This window comes from Enhydra lutris, unplaced genomic scaffold (genome assembly GCF_002288905.1).
Source record: "Enhydra lutris kenyoni isolate GAN:26980312 unplaced genomic scaffold, ASM228890v2 scaffoldscaffold1, whole genome shotgun sequence".
Classification (NCBI taxonomy): domain Eukaryota; kingdom Metazoa; phylum Chordata; class Mammalia; order Carnivora; family Mustelidae; genus Enhydra; species Enhydra lutris.
Window position 1 is genome coordinate 88,127,514 of NW_019154085.1, and position 22,895 is coordinate 88,150,408.

General features: G+C 39.9%; 1 protein-coding gene across 1 annotated transcript in view; it reads right to left on the reverse strand.

Moving 5' to 3' along the window:
• LOC111143410 (Rho GTPase activating protein 15) overlaps positions 1-533 on the reverse strand; it is a 607,442-nt gene extending 606,909 nt beyond the window's left edge. The window contains exon 1 of the mRNA XM_022497494.1: positions 390-533. The gene's annotated coding sequence lies outside the window, so the exon portion shown is untranslated. The remainder of the gene's footprint in view (positions 1-389) is intronic.
• Between the last annotated feature and the right edge of the window lie 22,362 nt (positions 534-22,895).

Genomic DNA, 22,895 nt, shown 5'->3' on the forward strand with positions numbered 1-22,895 from the left:
CTGAATAGTACACATATTTGTAAAAAGGTGCCACTTAAATAACAGTTTGTAAAACTACCAGTTAGAGATGCGAAGACCCATATTTTCTCTAGTAGTTATTTTTGAAAATACTTTCAAATTCAAAGTATGCCTTAGTCTGTCTTTAACATTTTAGTATAAAATCTTAGCAAAGATCCTAGTGTAATATCTGTTAAGGGACTTTTGAATTTGACAGTTGCAAATATGAAAAGAATAATGTTTCTACACCTAAGGAAACAAACAGATGTTTTAATCACCGTTGAAACCACATTTCTGTAGGAATATTTGTATGTTCACACAAAAGCGTAGGACACCGCCAAACATTTTCAAATTTAAATTTTCTGTTCAATATAAGGTTAAAATTTACTTACCTTTCCTCGGTGTTCAGTTGTTATTGAAACTGCCATCAACTTCCAACTGTTAATGACTCTTTCAACAAAAACGGAAAACAGTAAAGTCAAGTCACATGTCGTAAGAGTAGGCCTACGTTGGATGCTGCTTAATTTCAGTACTGGAGGGAAAAAAAAAAAAAAGCAGGGGGTGGGGGTGAGCACAAAAACTTTAAAATAAAACCACTTCCTGCGTAGATACGGTTAACCACACACATCACATCATTACTCAATTTGAAGAAATTGCCTTGTATAGTCAAGAATATTGTTATTTTTCAATGTGCTTTTCAATTTTCAAACATTACTACATTTATATAGGTTTCATCAATTCTGATTTAATGGGGGGAAATGCGTGATTAAAAATATAGCAGGGGGAGGAGCAGGCGGGGAAGCACTCAGGGAACTTCCTCTTTCTCTGCCTTCTAGCAAGAACTCAAAACCTAAGTCTCTAAGGTCCTCAGTCGGTGTGGGCATGCCCACATACCATTGGGAAGCTCTGCTTGTTGACTTGGGAAGCCAAGAAGCCACTTACAATTCACAGAGCTGACGCTTCTCTCTCACTCATGGATGGACCAACTAAGAGGTGCTCCACTTCCTGAGTCTAAGGTCTTGGGAAGGTTGCTAATGAACTTGAGAGCTGGCAGCAGCCCAGGTCCCTGATGCCACCTGGAGGAAAGAAGGGTACTTATATAGCCCATGTTCTGATCCTTACTCTGGTGGTGGCTTTCACACTGGGGTGGCAGTTTCGTGAGCAGTCCTGAATCTGCTGACCAGATTTGCTCTAGCTGAATGATTTTTTCTGTGGCCTGATTTCAGAAGAAAAATAAAGAATGCAAAGGGTAACATTTTTTGGCAAGCTGCTATGTGCTCATCTGGTTCAGACTTTAACTAGTCCAGGACGTATTTTGGGTGGGGGGGGGGGGAGCTCGCAAAAACAACAATGGCTTGTGCATCTTTATTGAACCATGGAGTTCAAAAAATAAGCTCCTGGATGTCCAGGCTTGGCTGGTTTTGTGAGATTTGCAGGAGTTTCACAAAAGGAAAAGCTCCCCTTCCAAGTATATGAGAAAGTTAAATCACAATCTCTTGTCATACAAACCAATTAGACTGGAAAACTGTGTAATAGCTCTCAGTGGTGTGGAATGGTTGGCACACATAAAGACAATCATTAAAAAAAAAAATTTTTTTTGGTTTATATAGCCCAAGTGAAAGATGGCATGTCCCTTGCAAGTTAATCTACTTTCTCCAGGACTTTTCCTTTTCAAAATTATTTTTCAGATTGACCCAAGGTCTATTGATTATCATTCTGGGATGCACCTTTTTAAGTGTGTAGAGCCCTGAAGGTTTGTACTCAGCACTGTCCTTAATACTGAGGAAAAACTGGAAAGAACATGACACTGAAAGTGAGGAAAACAGAATTCAGGCCTCAGTTCTGACACTCTATTTATTTAACCTTGGCCAAGCCACTTACGTTCAGATTCAGGTTATTTTTGATATAAGGGAACACACAAATGAAAACCATCTATCTGCCAGAATAAAAGCATTGGTCCCCAAAATTAGGGGCTTCCCAGTGAAATCTGAAAATGGCTTTCGTACACACGGAGGCCAAGGAGAAACCAAAGAGGCAACCCCTCCAGATTGGAAGGTTGGAGGTTTAATAAGCCAGGGAACTCACATACAAGGCTGGTCTTGGGCCGTCACAGGACAAGTAGTTCTCTGCACCAAAATCTCAAGTTTATATAGAGGCCTTACCTGGGTCCCTCTCATAAACCCTCTGGATCATCTCATCAATGCATTGCTCTCCAAAACTGTATCCTTGGGATGCCTGGGTGGCTCAGTGGGTTGAGGCCTCTGCCTTCGGCTCAGGTCGTGATCCCAGAGTCCTGAGATCGAGCCCCGCATCGGGCTTTCTGCTCAGCCATGAGCCTGCTTCCCACTCTCTCTCTCTGCCTGCTTCTCTGCCTGCTTGTGATCTCTGTCTGTCAAATAAATAAATAAATAAAATCTTAAAAACAAAACAAAACAAAAACTGTATCCTTGAAGAAGCTCCCACTGTGAGAACTATGGGAACTGTGGGCAGCATGTACATTTCAAGGGCAGAGGAGGGGATGAGGAGCCTCTGATTGCCTAGGTGTGGCTCATGGGTCAACCTGTGGTCAAGTCCTCTCGATGACCTCCTCTGACATTCTTTTTCTCCGCACTGGCTCTTAAAATCTTTTATGTCCCTCTCTATTATAATGAGTGCTGAGTGGTCAACAAAAAGTTTTACTAGCTGGGAGCTGGCTAATCGGGTGTCTGGCTGGCTGCATAGGAAGCAGATACCACAGCAACAATAGAGAAACATACAAGAGAAAACATAGGTTAAGATAATGATTTTTAAAATATGTAACTTTTTAATTTTTTTTTTTTTTTTTTTTTTTTAACCAAGAGCCCCATGCTTTAAAACCACTGATTTCAGTCCCTAGGCTGGGGTTCAGATCACTCAGAATGTTCTCTTGTGGTTTGTTTTTTGTTGGTTTTTTTTTTTTAAGATTTTACTTATTTATTTGACGGACAGAGACACAGCGAGGGAGGGAACACAAGCAGGGGAAACAGGAGAGGGAGAAGCAGGCTTCCCGCTGAGCACAGAGCCTGAGGCAGAGCTCGATCCCAGAACCCTGGGATCGACCTGGGATCATGACCTGAGCCAAACGGAGACACTTAACGACTGAGCCACCCAGGCACACCTGTTCTCTGGTAGTTTTATGTGATTTAATCAAGAGGATACATCAGCAGACTCAACAGGTATGAACATACACTTTGGAGAATGGCACAAGGGCCTCCTCTTGAGGCAATAGTGACACTGTAGGTCATCTGATTTGGGAGGACAACTTTTCTCCCTGGAGACATTACAGGGTTCGGTAGAGACAGGTTTTGCGGGCTGTCATTTAAGACTTGCTGGGCAGATTTAGTAGGGGCTTCTATGTGTCCTACAATGTCCTGCATACCCGGAGGGGACAAAGGCTGTGGCCACGTGATTGATTCAATGGAAAACAAAATGTGCCTTGAGGGGAAGATTGGCCATTTTTGTTACCATGGGGTGCATTCTCCCCTGTATCCAGGAAACCCCAGAGGGTAGTGGCCCAACCACTAGATGGAAGCCATGGCCAGAGGTTTGTGCCACATCACCACTGGGTCTCATTCGGGGCTACCCAATAAATACCTGAGAGGCCATACCAGTGAGTGCCAAACCAGCCACTATTCTTTGATATGATGGAATGACTGTAGAGTTTCTGTGATATAGATTCCTTATCCCTCATGTGCTGGGGTTGTTCTGTTTAGCCTGATTTTTCTGTACCCAGCCTAGGAGGTCCTTGGTGCTTAAATGTCCATAACCCAGGGTGAGCCACGCAAACCCATCCCAATCTGGACACAGTCACCCATGACTCCACCAGTGGTGTTTTCAGGGTCCTTTTGGTCAGCAGTGTGATGGGCTGCCTACATAGTTTGATTAACCAGAAAAGATTACCCATGCCTACCATTATCGATAGTATGTGCCACAGGCAAGGTTTTTGGATCAGTATTGTTAAGATCACATAACTTAAGAGCACTATGCGATGCCTGGGTGGCTCAGTCTGTTAAGCGTCTGCCTTCGGCTTAGGTCATGATCCCAGGGTCCTGGGATCAAATCACGAATCAGGATCCTTGCTCAGCAGGGAGCCTGTTTCTCCCTCTCCCTCTGCCACTCCCCCTGCTTGTGCCCTCTCTCTCTCTCTGACAAATAAATAAATAAAATATTTAAAAACAAACAAACAAAAGACACAAAACAACAACAAAAAAAGAACACTAGTCTTCGCTTGTTCTCTCTTAATGTATTGCTTTAGGGCTTTTCAGTTGTCTCCCTGGAGCAGTGATATCTACCATGGCAATCCTGACAAGCTAGAACAGAGGCAGCTGCCCACGTGCCCAACAGCTGGACTGATTCCTTTGGCAGGTAGATGAGTGGGCCCACTATACAAAGGTATTTCTATCAGGTGTCCATATAAAGATTAGACACTGTACAAACAGGAGAAGTTTAAGGTTGAAAAAGACATATTTGGTAAGAATTTGTATGAGAAGGGCTTCCCCTCCTATACGAGCTATACTTGTGGCCTGATCCTTAGCTGTTAATGTGGCTGCAACTTTAGAAATATGACCTAATCGTACATATCACACATGTTGGTCTGGGCATGCAGCACGGTCAGGCATAAGGAGGTGGACTGGAGGCAGGATGTGCAATACCACGACTCCCCCCTTCTCCCCTCTTTTAATGGTGCATATTCCAATCCAAGTATAATGCATTTTTGTAGGTCTGGCTTGAAGCAGGAGGATAGGATCCTAGTGGAGACTAAGTAGTTACCCTTCACCTAGGAATATGAAGTAACTCACCTATCCCGGTAGGATGTTCTATTGTACATTTCCAGAAGTAATGCCTTTTCCAGGTGTGATGGGTCCTCCTGTTCTTAGCAACATAACACACTGATAAAATGGTGAGAGTCAGGGCAATAGCTGTCTCCTGTGACTTCCATACCTATGGCATTCAGTGTCTCGGCAGGGGTCCCTAGGCTGGCATTTGGGTAACAGGCCTTACTGGTTAATCATTTAAATGTATTAAAGCCTGGGACAGTATTTTAGGCCATTTGGCTGAGGCAGTTTCACTTGTTAGTAATTTAATCTGTTGCTTTAATATTCCATTTTTCCTTTCTATCAATCCTGATGCTTGCTGCTTATAGAGGATGAAACTTCCATTCAATGTCATGGTCCTTGGCTCCGTCTTACATATCATGACTATTAACATGTGACCTATGATCGTTGTGTAGTTGACGAGGTCCTCCGTACACAGTACCCAGCTTCTCTGATCCCTAATAGTGGAAGCACAGTTTACGCAAAAATAGGAAAGCTTGGGTTAGTCCAGACTCGTGGCCATATAAACTAAGGCATAATTAGAACGCTCACTAAAAGGGCAGAGACCGGGCCCCTGGGTGGCTCAGTGGGTTAAAGCCTCTGCCTTCGGCTCAGGTCATGATCCCAGGGTCCTGGGATCGAGCCCTGCATCGGGCTCTCTGCTCAGCGGGGAGCCTGCTTCCCCCCTCTTTCTCTCTGCCTGCCTCTCTGCCTACTTGTGATCTCTGTCTTTCAAACAAATAAAATAAATAAAATGTTTAAAAGGGCAGAGACCAATATTACTGACTTGCCTTCTTTACCCGTTGGGAATTCTGGCCTATGGTTCCTGACTCCTTTGGAACTTCCTTCAGCACAGTTTAGATCACACAGTGCGTGCTGTCAGTGTATTCTAAGGGCAATCGGGTATCCTTGGCAATATTCATCCTACCCAGGCGCTGCAGTGGCTGTCTTTCTTGCATCCAATCTATTATATCTACTGAAGAGTTCATTGTTAGGGCTTGTGCCTGAGCTAGGGCCTCAGCTTCCTCATTGCCACAAGGTGTTGGTGCCTTCTGACCCCAGATGTGGAAGACAGCAAGGGCTCCCTCAGCCCCTTGCAGGTGAACTCAAATGCCTTTCCATATATCTTAACCCCACAAGGGTTTATCCATGATCACCTATTCCTTGGCTTTCCACTGTTCAAGTCATGGGGTTAATCTCTTTAGAACAGCCCAAATGCCAGTGCAAAGGATTAACAACCAGGGTTCATGAGAGAATGCCAAGCAAGCCATCTGTTTAGTCCCCTGTTTCCAGGCATCTGCATACCAGCCATCAGTGGGAATTTCCCCTGCTCCCTCCCTGCAGGTCTCAGGGCCTGGCATAGGAATAGGGTGGGGGCATTTAAAGAATCTGCATATTCTACAGGACCTAATAGCACTCACATTTTTTAGAGACAGTGGGCTGGTGGACAGGGCACTCCTCTGCCGCAAATAGGTTTGCCACTCAGTCATCTGAGGGGTTTGAGCCGTGGTAGAGCTGGATTGATTGAACATATTCTCAACCCACACTTGGTAGGAAGGGAAGTTGTTACCATAATATATTGTTCCTTCATAAGAGGCTCTACCTGGAAGAGCACTGTGTACACTGTCGGGACCTATTGTTCTATAGGTCTATAGTTCTATAGTTCTATAGTTCTATAGTTCTATAGTTCTATAGGTTCTATTGTTCTATAGGTCTACAGGTCTATAGGTCTATAGTTCTATAACCTATAGTTCTACAGGTTCTATAGTTCTATTGTTCTATAGATCTATAGTTCTATAGTTCTATAGGTTCTATATAAGGGATCTTTCTGATCCCTTCCAGATCTGGGATAAAAACCCTAGGGGCACTGTCTCTTTCTGTCGTCTCTGCCAGAGTGCCCAACCCATACCTTGCAGAGTCACGGATACATCTAATTTAAATGGTAGCCCTGGCCAGAGCTTTAATCCACTTCTCCAGTATTTTTTGGTCTTGGCAAAGGAAGCTTGCTGCTCTGATCCCCAGTCTCACATCTTTCCTTTCTTTACCAGGTGGTGTAAGGAACAGAGGCACTGTGCCAGGCAAGGTACAAAAGTCCTCCAAATTCCCAAAATCCCTACAAGATTTGTATCTCTTTTACGCTTCTAGGGGTTGGATAAGTTTGCATCTTATCATAGCTTCTAGGACAATTCACATCTTACCCAACAATATGATTCCCAAAAACTTTATGGTGGTGCCTGTGCCTTGAATTTTCTGTTGGTTCAGTACCTATCTTGTCCCCTGCAGATGCTCCAACAAAATCTACAAAGTACCCTGTAGGAGAGACAAGTCTTCACATGTTAATGTTATATTATCAATGTAATGGGCCCATTTCACTGAGGTAGGGAAGGAAAATAGAAACAGGTCTATTACCATCAGCTGACAATCTGTTGGCTATGCATGTAGCCTTGGGGAAGCACTTGAAAGGTCCATTGGTGCCCATGTGAGGGCAAATTAATCTTGTGACTCAGCAGCCAGGAATGTACTGGGAAAAGAATTTGCTAAGCCTAGCACAGCATGAGACACTTCTAGGACCATGAACAAGGTATCTTGGGTGGTAGCAATGATGGGTACAGCTGAATGGATTGGGGAGGGGGGGTTAGAATTACCTTGTTTAATTCTCAGTAGTCTGCTATCATCTGCCATGATGCTATCCATCTGGCATTTTTAACAGCCACACTGGGCTGTTGAAGGCATTATGGGTAGGGCATACAATACCCACTCAGTGCATGCATTCTTAGATAATTTCTTATTTTTTTATGCCTCCTCTCCCAACCCACTGAGGCAATTTATATTGTTTGACAGTTATCATTCTTCACAGGGGTGATAGATTTTCTCATTCCCAGTTGGCATGTCCCTTCAATCCTGGTTTGATTACTCTAACCTAAAGGCAGAATTCACTAATAGAATTTGCAGGGTTTAAGCTTGTAGGAGATCAGTGCCCAACATGTTCTCTGTATCGAAGAGATAAAAGCTCCATATTCTCATGGGGGAGAATGCCTAATTTGTAGTGTCAAAAGGATCTTCATCTTCTGTAACTGTTAATAGTTACGGGGGGGCGGGCAGGAAACTTAGCGGGTTACCATGTGTTAGAGTACATTTGGCTCCGGTATCCACCACAACCATCACTTCTTACTTATTTTGAGGGATCAATGAACAATGAGATCAACATGAGGCTTCCCATCACCGCCAGTGGCCTTTATCTGGAGGCAATCTTGGCCTGCCTTCTATACCTGGAGCATGGGAGACACCCATCCTGAACAGGGATGTACCCCTAAGGCCTCTATTGGAGCAAACAGGACATCAGGAATGGTAAGGACAGATGAGGCAAGTCTGAACTGTTGTTTCGGTTTTCCGGCTTTCCACTGGCTGACCAACACAGTGTTGGATTGGCAGTCTATCATTTGAGGAGGGGTTCCAGAAGCCAGAAGATCAAACCACATTTGTTTCTGCGTTACTTTTATTTGGACCCCTTACAGCTGATTGGGACCTTTTTGGCTTTCTGAGCTCCCTGTCTTGGGTCTTTCCCATAGTCTGTACCAATTCTTGGAATTTGTTAAGTTGCCCCTGGATCAGCAATGGACTGCCCAACATTGTAAATGTTTTCTCTTGTGCTGGGCTATCATGGTATGGGACCATGGATATCCACTCACATCATGGTATGGAACCTTGATATCCATGGTCCCATGCCAGGTGCTGGGATAGACTAGAGTATCTCGGCTTTTGTTCCCACAGTGAATGTGGTCTGATCAGGGCCTTAGACAGGGGCATAGATGGCCTAATTTCCAACTCCCTGAGAATTTTCTGTACCTCCTTTATAGATTTCCAGGATCCCATGTGCCCAGGGGATGTTCTTTCATTGGGCCCAGCCTCCCTTCAGGCTAGAATAATCCAATCTCTAAGTGAATAACTTCAATCATCCTAGCACCTTGCAGGTGCTGCCAGACGACAGCGTGCATGGTGATGTTGTTCATTCTGTTTGCCCTCTGCCTTGTCCAAGAAATTCCATGGCACCTGTATCCCTTAGCAGCACTGTGCCTGGACACTTTCCCTGACCTTTTGTTGGAACTTGACAGCTATCTCAGTAAGGTCAGTGGGCAAGTATTCTCTCATCAGGAATAATTATTTCCTAAATTGGAGGCTACCCCACTAGCTGGGGTGGCTGTTGCTGTGCCTTTGCTTTCCTTTGTATTAGGCGTCAGAGGGCAAGGGGTATTTCCTCTGTTTCACTGTCAATCATAACATCCTCCTCTTCAATCTTTTCATTTTCCCCAGAGATTCCACCCCTTAGCATCCCAATCAGGCTTTGTCACAAGTGTTTGCACTTTAACATGGCAGCTTACGCCCTCCTAGCTTTGCAAAAATGGCATGCTGAGGTCTCCAGATGATTGTCCTACTCTCCCACCTTGTCTGCCAGCCCCAGAGCCAGCAGAATAGCGGACAACCGCACAACCTTCTCTAACCTCAGCTCTTCTTCCAGCTGTCTAACTTGGGCTTCAGCCTCTAGCTGGGCATCAGCAGCCAGCCAAGTTACCCACAGTACAGGCCAGACTGCTGTGGCAGCCATGCATTTCCTTCTTTGCCACAATGCACTATGTGCAGTTCTTCCAACAAGCACATTAAAATGGCTGGCACTCTAGGGGGTACCCCTGGTTGGCAATCCACAGGCATCTGATGGCCAGATCAGGATGGCCTCTTTCTCTCTGGATGCCTCTTTCTCCCTGGATGCCTCTTTTCCATCTCCTTGTTGGCTCAACAACTGTTGGTTTTAAACTGGGGAGTTCGGGTAAAATCTGAATCTGGTTCCAGTGAGTGGAGGGTGGGGAGAGGTTGAAGAAAGAAGCAGGGCCCTCCAGGTGGTAGGTGGCAGGTTTAATAAGCAAGGGAACTTAGATATAAGGCTTACCAATGGAGGCCCAAAAAAGATGAGTGGATCTCTCACCGTCTCACCAGAACCCTAGAAGTTTATATACAGGCCTTAACTGAGTTTAGTTACATATACTGTCCAGATGGTCTCAGTAACACCTTACTCTCTCAAACTGCATCCTTAAAAATGTCTCTCATTGCAGGAACAGTGAACAAAGTGCACATTCCAAGGACAAGGGAAGAAGCAAGGAGCCTCCCATTGCTCAGGTTCAACTTGGGAGTCAACCAGGGGCCACATCTCTTGATGACCTCCTTCAACAAGAATAGGTGCATGGATTTTAAATATTTCATAAATGATGAAGAGGTGTAGACAAGTACAGAAGAATGAGCTGGGAAATGCTGATGCCTCCTAAGAAGCATCAGAAAAATTTAGCACCGTCCTACGTGGTTTAAGCTTTTGTAAATCCATGTCAGTCTCAGAAACCTAGAACAAGTAAAATTACTTGGGCCTTTCCTTTTATTTAGGCAATAATATCAGATACTTGAATAGGAAAAAATATGAAATATTATATTGCCCTCATGGGGAATAAGTAAATAAGAATACCTACATGAAGTTATACATTTTTTATATTTATTTTTGATTAGAAACAAGTAGACATTAAACAGAAACAAAAACACCTTTTTTGTATAAAATGGGAGTGAGCAACTTAGGCAGTGATACATTTCAGTTTGGTCTCTAGAAGGAGACAAACTTAATTATGATTGTGACTGAGGTTCTAGTTTAAGGCTTTGACACTTGCGGCTTAACGTGTTCACTCTTTCTAATCTTTCTAATCCACTATTTTTGATGGCTTCCTATATGAATTGTATCAAGAACTTTCCTTTTCTTTTTTATTTAATCCTCATAACAACTTTATGAACTGAGCAATATTGTTATACTGTTTTTTTAAATGAGCAAACTGTTGGGGTGCCTGGGTGGCTCAGTTGGTTAAGCATCTGCCTTTGGCTCAGGTCATGATCTCAGGATCCTGAGTTCAGGCCCCAGATAGGGCTCCCTGCTCATCAAGGAATCTGCTTCTCAGCCTGTGCCAACTTGTGCCAGCTTGTGCTCCCTGTCACTAGCTCTGTCTCTCTCTCTCAAATAAATGAATGAATGAATGAATTAAAAATAGCTAAATAAATAAAAATGAAGAAACTGGGTTAAATTTTTGCCCCAGTTAGTAAGAAGTAGAACCAGGATTCAAACCCAGAATCTTCAACTCCATACCCCTTTTTCTAAATTACTAGCTATCTCTTAACTAATTGCTATGCAGCACAACTCAAACTGAATAATAGTAAGAAAAAGTTTCACACCTGCTATTTCTTTTTGCTTCTAAACTAACAGAAATAATAGACTTAAAAGGTTAGTCTTTCTTGTGAATCATACTAAAATCAGATTTCTCTCAAAAGTTCTTTAAACTTCAAATTTTTATTGAAAAAACTAAAGATAAGATAATTATTCATAGATTAGATTATTCATAGATAAGAATATGAATAGTATAAATGTATCAATCTGTCCAATTCAATCAACAAATAGATTCAGTAAAACCCCAATTATAATTGCAGCTAATTTTTTAAAGAACACAACAAGGCTTTTCCAGAATTTTCATAAGAAAAAAAAATGTCTAAAAATATCTAAGTTCATTTTGAAACAGAAGAACAAAGACTGATGACTTCCCCTGTCAGATATTGTACCATAAGTTTAAAAAAACATAGGATTATTAAAAAAACACAGGATTATTAAAAACCATAGGGTTATTAAAAACCATAGGATTATTAAAACCATAGTATTAAAAAACATTTTGGTGCTAGCCCAGGAGCAACTCAGAAAAAGACTGAATTTATTTGAGAACTTGATATATAGCAAAGATAGCATCAAAGGTAAACATGAAGGAACAGTTCGATTAGTAGATAGTGTTGACAAGAGATAATCACTAAAGGATAATAGAGCTGGGCACTTACATTAGATCACATCCAAAGGTAGGTCCAGCTACATTAAAATCTATATTTGAATGCTGATATAGTAAAATGAAGGAAAATAATTTTTGCAATAAAGGAGCTTTCTTTTTCTTTTTCTTTTAAGTTTATTTATTTTTTTATTCATTTGTTTGTTTATTTACATAATCTCTGTACCCAACGTAGGGGTTCAAACTCATGACCCCGAGGATCAAGGGTTGTATGATTTTCTGACTGAGACAGCCAAGTGCCCTTAAAGGAACTTTCTTAAGTAGCATCCCTAAATTTAAAAAAAAAAAAGGGAAAATATATGGATTTGACTATACAATAATTGAGAATTTCTTTTAATCATGAAATAGTATTGACAAATTTATAGAAAAATAGCAGACTGGTAGAAAATACCTAGCTTGACAAAAGATTTGTGCAAACCAATAAGAAAACAATAGAAAACATAACTGGAAATAAGAAAACAATTTAAATAAATAATTCATGAAAATATCTGACCAGTATGTAAGAGATCCACATAGTGTGACTTCTTGAGGGAGAGATGTAATCAGAGTTCTTGTCCTTTCTTTTTAGATAGGAGAATAGTAGAGTGTGTATGCCATTCGGGGATCCTATAGGATCCTATAGGAGGAAAACCTGGTGATGCCAAATAGAAAAAAAGTACTGTAGGAGGCTGTCCTCAAGCGAAGGAGCAGAAATCGGTATAAGCAGTGGTACTGGCCTCCGCCTTAGATGGACATATGGGCAATTCATTTATTGTAACGGGAATGAAGCCAGAGCATATGAGCAAGGTGCAAATACACAGGTAGGTACAGTACCTGGTGTTGGTGGAAACTCTCTTCTGATTGCAATAATGTTGTCAGTAAAGTAGGAAGATAGGAATGATGACTAGAATGAGCAGAAATGGTGCAAAGAGAGGTTTTAAGAGAGAGATTCTGGGTTGGAGAACAGATATATATCTCCATACCCTGTGTTCTTCCAGAAGCATCAGAACCATCTGTTCCAAATTATACCCTGGAACTTGGACTAGGAGCATTTCAGAGACATTCATAAAGGCCTGAGCTGCTCCCCTGAGGACCACTGGGAAAAACGGGGAATCCTGTATAGTTTCAAGGGTTAAAAGTTGTGTGTATACTTTGGGGGCAAAGTGTGATGGAAATTTAATTTCTCACCAAAGAAAGTGGTTGAGGACAAGACCAGATTTAGATTATTTATGAGAAATGAAAGAAATATGACATTTCTTTCAACCAAGTGTTACACGATTATAGAAAAAAAATAAGTGTACCCGTTCTCCCAGTTACTCATCCGCTCAACAAATATATACAGAACAATTACTAAGTTCATGGCACCAACCTCCAGGGACATAATTTCTTAGATTTTTTTTTTTTTAATTTCTTTTCAGCATAACAGAATTCATTGTTTGGAGCACCACACTCAGTGCTCCATGTAATACTTGCCCTCCATAATACCCACCACCTGGCTCCCCCAACCTCCCATCCCCCGCCCCTTCCAAACCCTCAGATTGTTTTTCAGAGTCCATAGTCTCTCATGATTCATCTCTCCTTCCAATTTCCCTCAACTCCCTTCTCCTCTCCATCTCCCTATATCCTCCATGTTATTTGTTATGCTCCACAAATAAGTGAAACCATATGATAATTGACTCTCTCTGCTTGACTTATTTCACTCAGCATAATCTCTTCCAGTCCTGTGCATGTTGATACAAAAGTTGGGTATTCATCCTTTTTGATGGAGGCATAATACTCCATAGTGTATATGGACCACATCTTCCTTATCCATTCGTCCATTGAAGGGCATCTTGGTTCTTTCCACAGTTTGGCGACTGTGGCCATTGCTGCTATAAACATTGGGGTACAGATGGCCCTTCTTTCCACTACATCTGTATCTTTGGGGTAAATACCCAGTAGTGCAATTGCAGGGTCATAGGGAATCTCTATTTTTAATTTCTTAAGGAATTCTCAGCAATTTTTAATGTCTTGGTTCTATGCTGATTGGGGTGATACAATAAAAAGGGAAAATTTATTGTTACAAAAGGGATGCTGGCTGAAGCAATGACCTTGAGTAAGTAAAATAAAAAGTTTGGGCTTGGCATCAAGTCATAAATAATTCACAGAAACAGGAGAAAAAGGGGGGAAACCAGATGAATGTGGATGGGAATGGGGTTCTCAGTACTGACATTTCCGACATGATGACTTTTGATGCAAAACATTATAAAGGTCAAAGAGGGAGCTGGAGATATATATATATATATATATATATATATATATATATATATATGTATATCTGAACAGTGGTCCAGCAGAAGAAAGAGGAAACACAAAATTAGAGCATGCTTGGCAACTTGCATAATAACAAAAAGACACGTGTGTCTAGAAAGCAGACAGTGGGGGTGAGATTTTGCAGGGCACTGGATGCCAAGTAAGAACAATAGTTTTTATGCACATTGTGCGTGTAAGTGTGCTAAGTGGCAAGAATTTAGAGACAAGTCTTTAGAGACAAGTCTTCACCTCCCTCTGTCTCCTTTACCTCTATCAAGGCACTGTCCTCACATTTTTGGTTTATTCTTTCCATCTTAGACATTTCGATATTGTAGCAGGGATAAAGCTGTCTTTGTTTCATTGACTTAAGTGGCCACAAGGAGAAGTTTTAAGGCTCCTTTCTCACAAGTGTACTTCAGGATCCCCAGTATTCTGGGTATCTGTACCTCTCCAGGTCCCAGGAGAACAGACCTTACCCCCCCGGCCTCTATTTTGGGAGCTCCTGAGTATATCACTCTAATGAAAGAAGGTGAAAAGGAAACAACTTACTGAGAAAGCATTACCGTTCATACTAGAGGAGTATGTGCAAGCTGTACTGGAAAGACTTCTTGTTCTAATAATACTTCCTACTGAGCTGATAGCACTCCATCGTATCACTGCAAACATTTGGAAATGCAAGAAAAACTATGAATTAAAAATATTAAATATGTAACTAAGCATCCCAGAAAAGAAAGTGAACACATGGAAAGACAGGACTAAAAAGGAAATCCGAAGCTAAAGGAGAAAAACTGCAGGCTGCTGCTAAGGCAGACTGGGGAGACATGTAGTCTTTGGGGTTCAGAGATTTTCCTGCTCATTGAGCAAATGAAGAAAGATTATTGGGCTGGTCCAAAGCCGGGATGTAGAACTGATTCTCGCTTAAAGATAAAACCCTAGAATGGCTATGACTGCCACAGAAGAGACACTAAAGTAGATAAAAACAAGAAAGTTGGGCAACACTAGGGCTCTATGTGGGGAAAAAAAAAAGAGTCTTTTGTGAGAAATGGAAAATTAATTCATGTCGAGGATCCAGACGCATAATATCTTCTCCAATACTGAAAACTCTGAGTCTATAAATCCATGTAAAGCTGCTTTTAGACCAGTGAAACCAGGTGGCCTTTGGAAAAAGCAAATGCAAAACTGCTATGTAGCAAATACTTCCTCAATCCGCAGAGCATGGAAGTCCAGCCCCATCCACACATTTTCATTCCCTGTCTAAGGTACTTTCACAATGAGAATGACCCTGCTTATGAAGACGGATCAACTTTTTTTTTTTTTTTAAGATTTTATTTATTTATTTGACAAAAAGAGACAAGAGAGGGAACACAAACAGGAGGAGTGGGAGAGGAAGAATTGGGCTTCCTGCTGAGCAGGGAGCCCAATATGGGGCTCAATCCCAGGACCCTGGGATCATGACCTGAGCCAAAGGCAGATGCTTAACAACTGAGCCACCCAGGAGCCCCAGAAGGATCAACTTTTAGGCAGAAGTTAGCATTAAATTAAAAAAAAAAAAAAAAGGACGAAGAGAAATTCTTCAGAATTTAAATTTATAAGATATCTGAAAATAATCTACAAAATGAGGATATTTAAGTTGAAAACAAAGATTAGAAATAAAACAGATTCCAAATCTTGCCATTTGCAATGACGTGGATGGAATGAGAGGGTATTATGCTGAGCAAAATAAGTCAATCAGAGAAAGACAAATATCGTATGATCTCCCTGATATGAGGAATTTGAGAGGCAGTGTTGGGGTGGGGTTGTGGGGTAGGGAAGGAAAAAATGAAACAAGATGGGATTGGGAGGGAGACAAACCATAAGAAACTCTTAATCTCACAAAACAAACTGAGGGTTGCTGCGGGGAGGAAGGGTATGGAAAGGGTGGTTGGGTTATGGACATTGGGGAGGGTATGTGATATGGTGAATGCGGTGAAGTGTGTAAGCCTGACGATTCACAGACCTGCACCCTTGGGGCAAATAATACATTGTATATTAATAAAAATAATTAATAAAAAAGAAATAAAACAGATTCCATCAAAAACACCAGAGCTCCATAAAAATGGCATATTTTTATAGGAATCAAATACAAAATTTTAAAAATACATATTAAGGACTCATGTTCTTGATTGCCAGAGATTTTTCTAATAGTAGGTAGATGACCTTCTTCCCACAGGTATACCTATATTGGGCCATGAATTTGAATACAATTCCTATACTATGATGCTTTCTAACTTAAATATTCTGCCATTACACGGTTTTTCTTGATAACATCTAAGCATATCATTATAAATCAAAGGTTGTTCATTCACATGATTCTTTTCCAGATGTAACTATCAGAGATTAGTTTTGACCAAACATTGGATATTCTTGAGTTCTTAATAAAAAATACAACCTAAAAAATAATTTACTTCAAGTAAATTTTTCATTCTTGAAATACTTTAGAAGGATCATTTGCATCCTCATGGATAGAATGCGCTTTATTTTTCTAGCTAAAAAATAATCAGTACTTTGAATTAGTGGGGTTATAATTTCTATTGTTCTTCTTTGCTTTATTTCCTTTCTGTGGAAATGAATTAGAAACCAAAGATTACTTCTTTATACTTCTGAAAAGAATTTTGTCTTATAAAATATATCAGAAGTATTTCACATCATTAAAAATGAAATAACCTGAAAATGTATGTCTACTTTCTAATAAGTAGATGGCAAATACTGAAATTTTAATAACATTATAGGTGGCAAGGTTTTCTTTAAATTTCTAAAAGTAAAGCACATGTAAAATGTCTAACAAATTACACAATTTATGCCAATTGTGTTGTAATAAATGCCAATTATTCTGAACTCTTCACCAAAAAATGTGGTTTTCCATTATTTCCTCTCAAGCAAAATTTGGTACTAAGACAAAAAAAATAGTAAGATTAAAAATTCAAAGGAAATATTAAAATCGATGGGTGAAGAAAGAAGATAGAATTAAAGAAAACTCCTAGAAGATGGCAAAAGTGCTGAAAAAAAAAAAAAAAAGAAAAATATCAAAGAATGATTAAGGGACAGAGAAAGGTTAGAATGCATCTTAAAGGAAGGAGTTCCAGAGTCTAGGGAGCAAAATGGAGTCTCTCATGTCAAGCAAAAGCCAGGGTCAAGCAATGACGCAAGCAATTAAGGTTGTGCAGCTAGTAGATAACGCCCAGACCAATGTCAACTGACTCCCCAGAACTGATAATGAGCAGAACCAGAGGAAGTCTGCAGAGACCCCAAACTGATGAAATCCCTTTAAAAAGGGAATGATTTTGGCAACAAGCCGTCTGACTCTTCAGATAAGATCTATGTCTGACCATGTTAAAAAGGCACGGCAATCGCTGCCAAGGCTCTGCCTGATGGATTTCTGAACAGAATCCAGATCCTTCACTGACTGAAGTCCAGAAGCAGTGAGTGCCAAGAGCTGACCTGGGTCAGACCAATGCCTTACCCCAACTGCACGCCCCCAGACTGGCTTCGCGTTTAGATCCTTCACTCCCTGCGCCCTTCTGTTGTCTTGTTCATTGTGTGGCCTGTCTTCGGTACTGCTTTGTGTGCTGTGGAAGAAGCCAAGTTTAATCCCATGGTGAATTGTCTTTGAGTTTAGATCCTGAACTTGCTTTATAGTTGTGATTTAACTTTGCTTTATGTTTTAAATAAAATTGACATTGTGGAAAGACACACAAGTTGTGTGTGCCCCTTTATGGAGTGCTTCTGACACAGAGGAAGGGGATAGAGAAGTTGGGGGAGAGTAACATATAAAGAGATGAAGCCTAAGAATTTCCTTAACTTGATAAAAAGATTTGAAGATGTGATAGAAACACATAGAAGAGAAGATGGTGAACTGGGATGAAAGGCAGATTCACGAATGACTTCCATAAACGGAGACTTTTCTGAGCGGAGTTTTCTAGAAACGAGTTGGTGAGTTAATCAGTACGACCCTGTGTGCACATGCCCAAAGGTATTGACTGCTGGAGGTGTGCCCTCTAGTCTGGTAAATATGGTAACTAAACAATCCCATATTCACCAATAGAAAAGGACTGTATTCTCTCTGGTTACATAGCAGCCGTCCTACCAGCACATACACTTTATTTGGCCAACTGCAAATTAAACTATGGCCTTCCTATTTTTCAAAGACGCATGTTACAGATGGAAAGTATAAGTAATTGATGATACAGTCCAACAAGTGATGAGCTGGGGGGGACTCCGATAAGCTTGCAAAAGCCACATGTGCACATACTATCTCGACCCTACTTCAGTGACATTGTGTTGGTAGCTTGAAGTAGGCTGTGATGGAACAACTTACACCACAAAAACCGGCAAATGCTACGGCTTGGGGCTTTGGTTTCCAGAGTTGGTTATTAAATAATTTATCACCTATCACTGAAACTACTCTGCAGGCGGAATGAAACAATATACCTCGAAGTAACAATACAAAGTTTAAACTTAAAAAATTATTTCCCTAACTAACAATGAAATTAAAGAAAATAAACACAAGTTACATAACCTATCAGGAATAGAGTTTGGGTTTTTATTTCAAGATTTTAGATTACAATTAATCCCTACTGTGATTCATGCTGAAACATAATAGAAGCGTTTCCATCTTGTTAGGTTCTATACTGTTATAGAGTCTGTGAAAGGACATGATAATGAGGCTGAAGAGCCTTGTTTTTGTTCACCAGAAGAAATGAAAATGATTAGGACATGGAGAAAATTATAAATAGCTCAAAACTGCTAGACTTGGCAAACACCACAATGATATATTTTCCTCTAAAACAGTGACAAGAAGAAGAAGAAACAAAAATAATTAATTGAAATAATTTAAAATCTCTCTTAAAACACATATGATGAAAATGCCTGAAAGTTTTCCCAAAAACCTATGTCTTTACAAGTTTTCTTGGGATTTATAAACGTGTGTGTCTTATAAACTGGCCAAGATACTTCTGTTTCCTTCGTTTAAGAATAACTCAGCTGAGCAGAGTTTAAAAAGATCATGTGGAAAAATGATTTGTGCTAATAATATTTCAGGCTAAAGAAAAGGCCTGTTAAGAGCTAGTGGCAAAATAGTGCAGGAATGCCAGCTGAAATTGCTATCCTTTCTGCATCTTCTATGGGTCCCCTGTTTCTGGCCTTCTTTGAGCCAGCAGCATCAATAGCTTTGTTTTCGAGTAGCTTTTCAAGGATTTTGTATAGCAAACAGCCATGGAAGATGTAGTGTCATTCCCTGGAGCAGAGAGAAGTTTGTTCATTGCTCAGGATAATGAAGATTTGTCTCCCTTTGGGGCAAAGTTTGGTTGAGCAGGTTTGCCCTTAGACATAATTGGGGTTTGCTAATTTCAAGGTCTCTCTGCTCTGATGCACAAACCCACTGTGTGCACTTTCTTCACCTGAGCCCATCTCCTCTACATTGCTGCCATGGGACCTGAGGACCAAGAGAAACTGATATGGGCATGAAGCCCATGCTACCTGCGATGTCCTTTGTCTCTGACCCAGGAATCTTCTGTCTTCTGCCACCACTTATGGAACAGCAGCACACTAAGTTGTAAGTGGTACAAAATCTCAGACTCCCCGCTTGTTGAGATGTCCAGTCCTTCCAGTTTTGACTCTTCTTACTTGCACTGTTTGTCATTTCAGTCACTCATCACTTTATCCTTTCCTCCTTCTTTCTACTCTACATGACCTTATTTCTCATTGTTCTTTATTTCTTTGACCTGACCTCATCCTCAGCGTATAAACACAACAACTAGTACAAAACTTAGCACATAATATATATGCATTCAGTGAACCAGTGCATTTAAAACTTTCCATCTCTAAAGAGCATTTCTCTCTTGGTTTATCATTGACAATTTGAATTAGATGTGCATAATGTTAGTTAATTCAGTTTTGAGTTTTAATTGTTAATTTCCTCTTAAATTGTAGGATATTGAATCACTGTAGCAATTTTATGAACTATATTTTATTTTTTTAAGAGTTTGCTGCACCATTTCCTTCTTTCTAGGGGGATTTTTTTTTTCTCTGTCTCTTCCTTTTGATGTACAGGGCCATTTAAGTCCTCCATGCATTTCTGGAAAACTAAAACCCCAAATCTAAGCCTGTTGAACCTCTTGTCACACAAGTATTTGAAAGAATGATACTTAAGGGAAATAGAAAATGACACTTTTTCCCTCATCTTTTGAAGACGAAATGATCCAACCCCCCCTTCAATTCTACCAAAAGAGATCCCCAGCTCATTTTCCTTAGCAAGAGCTTTAAAGTGTAAAAAACTCATCAAACATCTTTTCCTCAGAGACAATGTCATCTGAGTTCAAAGGATGTACATAGCTCTGCAAAACTGCTGTCTTGTTTCAGTGATAAGGCCTTGGCTTTCATTTTATGTTTGATTCCAAGAAAATCAAATCTGTTTTTATGTACACTATGACTATAACTAAATCAGGAAATTAGGAGAAATAATCTATTTCTGCAGACAGCTGGGGGGGGAAAGTTTCCAGTTAAGAAAAAAATCCTATAATGATTCTTCAGCTAGGTTACATTTTCACTCTCAAGATAATGCTCAGTTATTAAAACTGAAAACATATATTTATCCTTACACACAATGGACAAGACTTATACTGTTGATCAGGAGGGGAAAAATACTCTCTACTTCCAATGGTTAGCTCTTTGGAAAACCTTTACTGGCTAACTAGAAGTTTGAGGGGCAGTGCTTGTTTGTTTGCTGATTTTTCCCCAAATCTAGTCAAAACTTCTCCACCATAATGATTGGGAATACGGGTGTGTATGTGTGTAAAAATTTCAGTGTCCATCCAATGACCTACTGAATGAGAGTGTTTCTGGGCATGGGAGACAGAAAGTATTTACTTTTAAATGCAATTTGATCTCAGCATATTCTGACCCATTCAACATTGTAATAATATAATGCTTGAGTTAAAATCTATTAATTTTCTTACATATTCAAAATTAATCTGCAGAGATTATGAAGTAAACTGTATCTCAAAGATACTTGGAAGATGAAGAATTATTAACTGCTTCACTCAAATTTGGTTTCAACATTCAGCTATGAAAATGGAACAGATTACTTCTTCCAAAGAAAAGATGTAGCTGCATATACTTTTTCTTTTCAAGTTCATATATATTTTGGGTAAACTAAAAATATTAGAATAATTAAAAATTTAAAAGTAAAACAATTCGCCAAAATGATATATTAGGAGTAACTTTATTTTAGATGAAAGATTGTGTTCATTTTTTTTTAAGATTTTATTTATTTATTTGACAGACAGAGACCACAAGTAGGCAGAGAGGCAGGCAGACAAAGAGCAAAGAGGAGGAAGCAGGCTCTCTGCTGAGCAGAGAGCCCGATGCGGGGCTCCATCCCAGGACTCTGGGATCGGGCTCTATCCCAGGACCCTGGGATCATGACCTGAGCTGAAGGCAGAGGCTTTAACCCACTGAGCCACACAGGTGCCCCAGATTGTGTTCATTTTTAACCCCAACTATCATATTATACAAATATTTAGAAAAATTCACTCTCTATATATCCTGATTAATTATAAGTAGATAATTTCAGAATGAATGAGATGGACTCCTTGATGTCTCGGGAAAATTTTCCCACTCCTTTCAAAGAACTTTACTAAAACTCTTTTGGTATCTGATGGAGCATGACCATGCAGAGAGCAAAGTGAAGAAAATGTTGAAAAATAACTTGATTACTTCTCTTACTCTAATGTCTTTCAATCTCATTTATAGATTCATATAAATTTTGGGAACATTCATAAATAAATTGATGCTAGCAATACTCAAAAAGTCAATTCAACTCTGAACATTATTTAAAAACTTAAGAATCTACCAGTGTTATTAATGGGTTATTCTAATGTTTTATCATTCTTATATTTTAGTTCATAGTAAGGAGAGCATTACCAGCAAATTGTAAGTTACAGATGAACAATTTTCATATATCTTATTGGCCACTACTGACCAAAAGAAAAAGGTTTATAAATGTGATCTTTTCACTGGACACATTGTCAGCAAAAAAGAAAATTGGTGTTTTGCTACTTTGGAAAAAGGGGGAAATGGCCATTAGATAAACCATTGTTTCTTATCTCTAAAATCAGAGTTTAAGATCTTGTAAAATAATTAATACAATTATTTTTATTTTATACTGTACAGATCACAAAATCTAGTAAGACACAAAAATCAAGCATGATACTATAGCTTCAGCTATAAACAATGAAAGAAATCTTACATAATTAATGAAAAATAGTACTGTGTGTCTAGAATTTATGTGTGGGTGTGTATGTAGACAACATAAATATACAAGTACGTATCAAGAAATCCAAGGAAGTAACATATTAATATGAGTGATCTACGGGTAAGTCCCCAACTAGACCAGGGTTTAGTTTGAGATCATGTTATCCTAAATGCTCACTTTTATTATTAAATTGAAGGGGAGCCATCAAAGGTTTGTTATACCATTTTTGTTAACAAATATCATTCTGGTGAATGGATTGCTGCTACTTTTATTATTCCATTTAATTCAGGAAAATACTCCTTGAGTTATTGGCTTGTGCAGGTCAATGTCAGAGAGTGAGGAAATGCTACAAATATGGGGAGACATAACTGAGTTCTCTAGTCTGTAGAATTACATATGGGCATCCTTCGTCATTGGTAGACATCTGTCCAAACTCAAACTTGTCAAGTTGCTTCCACCTCTTGTGTTAAACTCTCCTATTTGGCTTTACTGATTAACTGGTATCTCCATTTTTTTTCCTTCTTGTTCTATTTACTTGTACAGTAAAATCCCTCTGAGTGAAGTTAAATGGGATCCAAACAAAAATAAATCACACGA